Source organism: Oncorhynchus masou, chromosome 16, assembly GCF_036934945.1.
Source record: "Oncorhynchus masou masou isolate Uvic2021 chromosome 16, UVic_Omas_1.1, whole genome shotgun sequence".
NCBI classification, from domain to species: Eukaryota; Metazoa; Chordata; class Actinopteri; order Salmoniformes; family Salmonidae; genus Oncorhynchus; species Oncorhynchus masou.
The window spans coordinates 43070811-43078387 of record NC_088227.1 but is presented as its reverse complement, the minus strand read 5'-3'; the positions used below and the strand labels follow the sequence as shown (position 1 = coordinate 43078387).

The 7577-nt window shown below is 41.5% G+C and overlaps 1 protein-coding gene across 3 annotated transcripts in view; it reads left to right on the top strand.

The window, feature by feature from the left end:
• The first annotated feature begins 2360 nt into the window (after window positions 1-2360).
• LOC135557975 (jun dimerization protein 2-like) overlaps window positions 2361-7577 on the top strand; it is a 30710-nt gene continuing 25493 nt past the window's right edge. The window contains exons 1-2 of one of the 3 annotated variants that reach the window (XM_064991724.1): window positions 2361-2547; window positions 5310-5359. The gene's annotated coding sequence lies outside the window, so the exon portion shown is untranslated. Of the gene's footprint in view, window positions 2548-5309; window positions 5364-7577 lie in introns of all 3 variants that reach the window. The other 2 variants (XM_064991723.1, XM_064991725.1) reach the window with 2 other exon arrangements.

Sequence of the window (7577 nt, the reverse complement as noted above, 5' to 3'; positions counted from 1 at the left end):
TCTTTCACCCTCTTTCCCTCTCTCTCTTTCTCCTTCTTTCCCTCTCTCCCTCTTTCCCTCTCTCCTTCTTTCCCTCTTTCCCTCTCTCTCTCTTCCCCCTCTCTTTCTTTCTCTCTCCCTCTCTCCCTCTTTCCCTCTCCTCTCTCTCTCTTCTCCCTCTCTTTCCCTCTCCCTCTTTTCCTCTCTCCCTCTTTCCCCCTCCCTCTTCCTCTCTCTCTCTTTTTCTCCCTCTTTTTCCCTCTCTCCTTCTTTCCCTCTCCCTCTTTCCCTCTCCCTCTTTCCCTCTCCCTCTTCTCTCTTTCTCCTCTCTCTCTTCTTTCCCTCTCCCTCTTCCCTCTCTCCTCTCTTTCCCCTCTCCCTCTCCCTCTTCCTTTCCCTCTCCCTCTTTCCCTCTCTCTCTCTTTCCCTCTCCCTCTTTCCCTCTCTCCTTCTTTCCCTCTCCCTCTTTCCCTCTCTCTCTCTTTCTCCCTCTTTCCCTCTCTCTCTCTTTCTCCCTCTTTACCTCTCTCTCTCTTTCTCCCTCTTTCCCTCTCCCTCTTTCCCTCTCTCTCTCTTTCACCCTCTTTCCCTCTCTCTCTTTCTCCCTCTTTACCTCTCTCTCTCTTTCTCCCTCTTTTCCTCTCCCTCTCTCCCTCTCTCTCTCTTTCACCCTCTTTCCCTCTCTCTCTTTCTCCTTCTTTCCCTCTCTCCCTCTTTCCCTCTCTCCTTCTTTCCCTCTTCCCTCTCTCTCTCTTTCTCCCTCTTTACCTCTCTCTCTCTTTCTCCCTCTTTCCCTCTCCCTCTTTCCCTCTCTCTCTCTTTCACCCTCTTTCCCTCCCTCTCTCTCTCCCTCTTTCCCTCTCTCTCTCTTTCCCTCTCTCTCAGGTACTGGACACTAAATCACGGATGGTGAAACCAAATTAGAATCTATAAAAAATAAACAGAGGAAGGGACATTTGTGGTGGAAGTCCGGATTGAAGTACGCTTGTGCCAAGTGGCCCACGGCTGAGGACATCATGATTACGCAGGACTGTCGTTGACTTCAAGTGCCCTACAAATATCTAATATCTGAATCAAGACCCAGACAGAATCCTGTCTTGTGTAGAAGTACAGCTGCTCTTGATAGCACTATTGTAAAGTGGCTGTTCCACTGGATGTCAGAAGGTGAATTCACCAATTTGTAAGTCGCTCTGGATAAGAGCGTCTGCTAAATGACTTAAATGTAAATGTAAATAGAGGTGATTCAGGATAAGTACTTCAGTTACCGATGCCAAACAAACATATTTTATATTTTTAGTTCATCTGTTGATATGGTATACGTTTCATTGCATTGGCATTGTAGTTGTTTTGCATCCACTTAAAGGATTATCATTGATCAGAGTTGGTATATATAGGGTTATTAGCCTAATGACCAGTCTCATGTCCCAATCAAAAATATATATTGTCCCACTAGAGGGCGCTAATACTGCAAGGAATATTCCTGAGTGGCTCTTCAAATAAACAACCAGTGTTGTCACAACCAACCAAGTAATTTCTTGATTTATTTTCTTATTAAATTGCCTTGCACATTTCCCTTGCAGATGCCCAGCCCATTTAGGGTCTTAGATTAGAATACACTATATCAGGTCTAGTCTGTGACATGTAGATATCATGAAGTGTACGTGAGCTAAGGTTGAGTTAAAGTAGCCTCTTGTAGTAATAAAGCAAAGGTTAGCGGGTCAAAACATCTAATGCCTAAATATCTTATTAGTAACAGTTGAAATCTATCCCCTGGAATCGTAAGAGGGCATCAATAGAATTCCTGAACCCTTTAAATAGGACCCAAGGACACCAAATAAGAGCAGGTGTGACCATAGTGCGACTTGCAGAAGGGGAATCTATATGAAACTGATCTCTGGCTCTCCGGTCGCTCGCGTGCATGCGCACAACACAGACGCTCGCGTGCATGCGCACAACACAGGCATGGAAACTGTGTCAACAACAACTACAACAAAGCACTAATTATAGTCCATCATGTTTCCAAAATCACTTTCTTTGCTGGTACATATGTATGTCAAATTTATAAATAAGTAATAGATTTGTGTTTATAGACACAATTTGGCGTTTACAAAAATGAACACAAAAACAAAAATGATAATGTTAGCAGTGTAGTTAAGGTTACATTTATGTTTTAAAATCGCATTTGAATAAGAAGAGCTATTGTAGAAATAGGCGGGATGATGACTTTGGTTAAGTAGTGAAGACTCCTCCAACAGAGGAAGCTGAAAGTTTCCTCACAATCAGAATGTTGTGTGTTTTTTTGGTTGCTAGGGGTGGAGCGAACAATGCTTATTTCTGTTTTTCCCTTCTTCTTCTTCTTCTTCTTCCATTTAGCCCTGCGGTCTATTTCTATCGGCGCTTACGTCTGGGACAGCAAGTTCCGCATTCCCGTACCCTCCAAGATTCGGATCAGTATTTAAACGGACTGACGCAACGATTTTTCGATTTTTAGTCTCATAACGTAGCTTACGTCCGATTCACAAATAACAGACACACATTATATCACCTCGGATATTGGACCTAATAAAGGTAAATTAAGCAATTACTTCTGGCTTGGTTTATGAAACTTCGACTAACTCGATTAACAGTTCATTTTTGTTACACATTTTATATTTACTTTTATTCTGAAAAGTTTATTTTTTAAAAATGTTTTATCGTTTTCATAATTGTATTATTTTACTATATTTTATATTTTACGAGTTTTAGCTTGCAATCCCGAGATTTACAGCACTTCTACTATTGTAATTTTTTAGTCGTGGATTTTTTATTTATTTCATGTGCACAATATCTCTTTGTTGTTAGGTAACGTTACATTGTTACAACTGCGTTTTAAATCTCCATCAAACGGATATAAAGTATCGATTGAATACCCGTTTAGTTTTGAATACTACTGTAGAATAGATGGTAGAAATTTGCGAAAATACATTTTTCACTGTTACATTAACGAAGCGGTTGAAGTCTGAATATTGTCCACGCTGCCAAGTTCAACGTTACGTAAGTCTGTTATAGACGAAACATTACTGTGGGCTATCGGCAGTAGCCTATTTAGACCACAACGTCTAGAATAGACCCAAATACATTATTTTGTAGATTGTAGTTTTCTTGATTATTTTATTGCATTCGCACTTGTTTCACTTTGCTTTGTTAGGCTACTGCAGATTAGAAGCACACTCAAGTGTACATGTTTCACACAGACAGTCTGATCACCATGTTTGACTTGAAGTTACAAGGGCTAATGTGTAAACTCATTTCCATATTCATGGAAATCCATTTGATTGCGCTTATGCTATGTTTATTATGGTTATGGTGGTGAATCATTATCAGCCTCATCCCTCCTCACCATTTAGAAAGTTCAGATCTATCTATCTATCTATCTATCTATCTATCTATCTATCTATCTATCTATCTATCTATCTATCTATCTATCTATCTATCTATCTATCATCTATCTATCTATCTATCTATCTATCTATCTATCTATCTATAGTTGAAGTCGGAAGTTTACATACACCTTTTTTATTTTTTTATTTTACCTTTATTTAACTAGGCAAGTCAGTTAAGAACAAATTCTTATTTTCAATGACAGCCTAGGAACAGTGGGTTAACTGCCTGTTCAGGGGCAGAACGACAGATGTGTACCTTGTCAGCTCCCCAGCTTAGCCAAATACATTTAAACTCAGTTTTTTACAATTCCAGACATATGTCAGTTAAGATCACCACTTTATTTTAAGAATGTGAAATGTCAGAATAATAGTAGAGAATTATTTATTTAAGCTTTTATTTCTTTCATTACATTTGCAGTAGGTCAGAGGTCTACATGCACTCAATTAGTATTTGGTAGCATTGCCTTTAAATTGTTTAACTTGGGTCCAACGGTTCAGGTAGCCTTCCACAAGCTTCCTTCTGACAGAGCTGGTGTAACTGAGTCAGGTTTGTAGACCTCCTTGCTTGCACACACTTTTTCAGTTCTGCCCACAAATTGTATATAGGATTGAGGTTAGGGCTTTGTGATGGCCACTCCAATACCTTGACTTTGTTATCTTTAAGCCATTTTGCCACAACTTTGGAAGTATGCTTGGGGTCATTGTCATTTGCAAGACCCATTTGTGACCAAGATTTAACTTCCTGACTAATGTCTTGAGATGTTGCTTCAATATATCCACATAATTTTCCTTCCTCATGGTGCAATCTATTTTGTGAAGTGCACCAGTCACTCGTGTGACAAAGCACCCCCACAACATGATGTTGCCACCCCCGTGCTTCAGGGTTGGGATGGTGTTCTTCGGCTTGCAAGCCTCTCCCTTTTTCCTCCAAACAAAACGATGGTCATTATGGCCAAACCGTTCTATTTTTGTTTCATCAGACCAGGGGACATTTCTCCAAAAAGTACGATCTTTGTCCCCATGTGCAGTTGCAAACAATAGTCTGGCTTTTTTTATGGCGGTTTTGGAGCAGTGACTTCTTCCTTGCTGAGCGACCTTTCAGGTTATGTCGTAATAGGACTCATTTTACTGTGTATGTAGATACTTTTGTATCTGTTTCCTCTAGTATCTTCACACGATCCTTTGCTGTTGTTCTGGGATTTATTTGCACTTTTCGTACCAAAGTATGTTCATCTCTAGGAGACGGAACGTGTCTCTTCCTGAGCGGTATGACGGCTGCGTGGTCCCATGGTGTTTATACTCGCGCATTATTGTTTGTACAGATGAACGTGATACCTTCAGGCATTTGGAAGTTGCTCCCAAGGATGAACCAGACTTGTGGAGGTCCACATTTTTTTTTTCAGAGGTCTTGGCTGATTTCTTTTGATTTTCCCATGATATCAAGCAAAGAGGCACTGAGTTTGAAGGTAGGCCTTGAAATATATCCACAAGTACACCTCCACTTGACTCAAATGATATCAATTAGCCTATCAGAAGCTTCTAAAGCCATGACATCATTTTCTGGAATTTTCCAAGCTGTTTAAAGGCACAGTCAACTTAGTGTATGTAAACTTCTGACCCACTTTAATTGCGATACAATGAATTATAAGTGAAATAATCTGTCTGTAAACATTTGTTGGAAAAATTGCTTGTGTCTTGCACAAAGTAGATATCCTAACCGACTGGCCAAAACTATAGTTTGTTAACAAGAAATTTGTGAAGTGGTTTTCAAACGAGTTTTCATGACTCCAACCTAAGTGTATGTAAACTTCTGACTTCAACTGTATCTATCTATCTGAGGCATGTTTATCCTATTTTGAAACTGAGGTTATATGAGTTAAAATAACTATTATTCATATGTTTTTGCAGTGTCCAAAACACTGCTCCACCATTGGTGGAAGAGGATTGCAGTTCAACTTGTGAGTAAGTAGCCATTTAAAGTCTCATCATCTTTATCAAAATGACCTTATAACAAGGCTGCAGACATATCCGAGTTGTGTTTGCTCTCTTTCTCCCTCTCCCTCTTTCTCTGTCTCTCTCCCTGTCTCTCTCTCTGTCTCTCTGTTTGTCTCTCTCTCTCTCTGTCTCTCTCTGTCTCTCTCTCTCTCTCTCTCTCTCTCTCTCTCTCTCTCTCTCTCTCTCTCTCACGGTCTCTCTCTCTCTGTCTCTCTCTCTCTCTGTCTCTCTCTCTCTCTCTCACGGTCTCTCTCTCTCTGTCTCTGTCTCTCTCTCTCTCTGTCTCTCTCTCTCTCTCTCACGGTCTCTCACTCTATCTCACGGTCTCTCTCTCTCTCTCTCTCTCACGGTCTCTCTCTCTCTCTCTCTCTCTCTCTCTTTGCTCTCTTCCTGACATAACCATATTACAGTCTTTTATATGGCCTGGTTATACAGTGTTTTACAAGGCTGTTAGGGTTCCATCAGGGAAACAAACTGCCTGGAGCAGTAGTTCATCTCAGAGATGGTCTCTGTCACTGACTGTGTCTTAAATGGTACCCTATATAGTTCACTACTTTTGACCAGGGCCCATAGGGTGTTCCATACAGAGGTAAAAACATAAAATAAAAAAAATTGAATCAAATGACAGGGTGGTTAGATTGAAGAACCTAAATAAATAAAATATATTTAGATTTGTTTAACACTGTTTTTGTTTTTTGTTTTGTTTAGGTTACTACATGATTCCATATGTGTTATTTTCATAGTTTTGATGTTTTCACTATTATTCTACAATGTAGAAAATAGTTTTTTTTTAAATAAAAAATAAATAAAAAAGCTTGAATGAGTAGGTGTGTACAAACTTTTGACTGGTACTGTACATATAGGTAAGGGTAAAGTGACTAGGCAATCAGTATAGATAATAAACAGAGTAGCAACAGAGTATGTGAAGAGTGTGAAAGGGTGTCTGTGTGTTGGAGTGCCAGGGTCATGTGTGAGTGTGTGGTTAGAGTCCAGTGAGTGTACATCAAGCCTGTGCAAGCGAGTCAGTGCCAATAATAAGAATAAAATCAGGGTGTCAATGTAAATAGTCAGGGTAGCCATTTTGATGAACTGTTCAGCAGTCTAATGGGTTGGGGAGACTTTTGGTACCAGACTTGGTGTTCCGGTACCGCTTGCCATGCTGTAACAGAGAGAACAGTCTATGACGTGGGTGGCTAGAGTCTTTGACAATTTTTAGGGCCTTCCTCTGACACCTCCTGGTATAGAGGTCCTAGGCTCTAGCCTCGCTCTGGTGATTTACTGGGCCATACGCACTACCCTCTGTAGTGCCTTGCGGCCGGAGGTCGAGCAGTTGCCATACCAGGCGGTGATGAAACCAGCCAGGATGCTGTTGATGTTGCAGCTGTAGACATTTTTGAGGATCTGAGATCCAATGCCAAATCTTTTCAGCCTCCCGATGGGGTATAGGTGTTGTGCCCTCTTCATGACTGTTGGTGTGTGTAGACCACGATAGGTCCTTAGTGATGTTGACACTGAGGAACTTGAAGGTCTTAACCCGCCCCACTACAGCCCTGTCGATGTGAATGAGGTCGTGCCCGCCCTTCTGTTTCCTGTAGTCCACAATCCGCTCCTTTGTTTTGATCACATTGAGGAAGAGGTTGTTGTCATGGCACCACACTGCCAGGTCTATGACCTCCTCCCTATAGGCTGTCTCGTTCATCATCGGGAGGCAGGGTAGCCTAGTGGTTAGAGTGTTGGACTAGTAACCGAAAGGTTGCAAGTTCGAATCCCCGAGCTGACGTGGTACAAATCTGTCGTTCTGCCCCTGAACAGGCAGTTAACCCGTCATTGAAAATAAGAATTTGTTCTTAACTGACTTGCCTAGTCAGGTAAATAAAATAAAAATTGATGATGAGGCCTACCACTGTAGTGTCATCGACAAACTTAATGAAGGTTTTGGAGGCAGTCGTGGGTTACCAGGGAGTAGGGGAGGGCACTAAGCACGCAACCTTGACGTGCCCCCCGTGTTGAGGGTCAGCGTGGTGGATGTGTTGTTGCTTACCCTCACCACCTGGGGGCGGCCTATCAAGAATCCAGTTGCAGAGGGAGATGTTCAGTCCCAGGCTCCTTTGAGGGCACTATGGTGTTGAACGCTGAGCTGTAGTCAGTGAACAGCATTCTCAAGTAGGTGTTCCTTTTGTC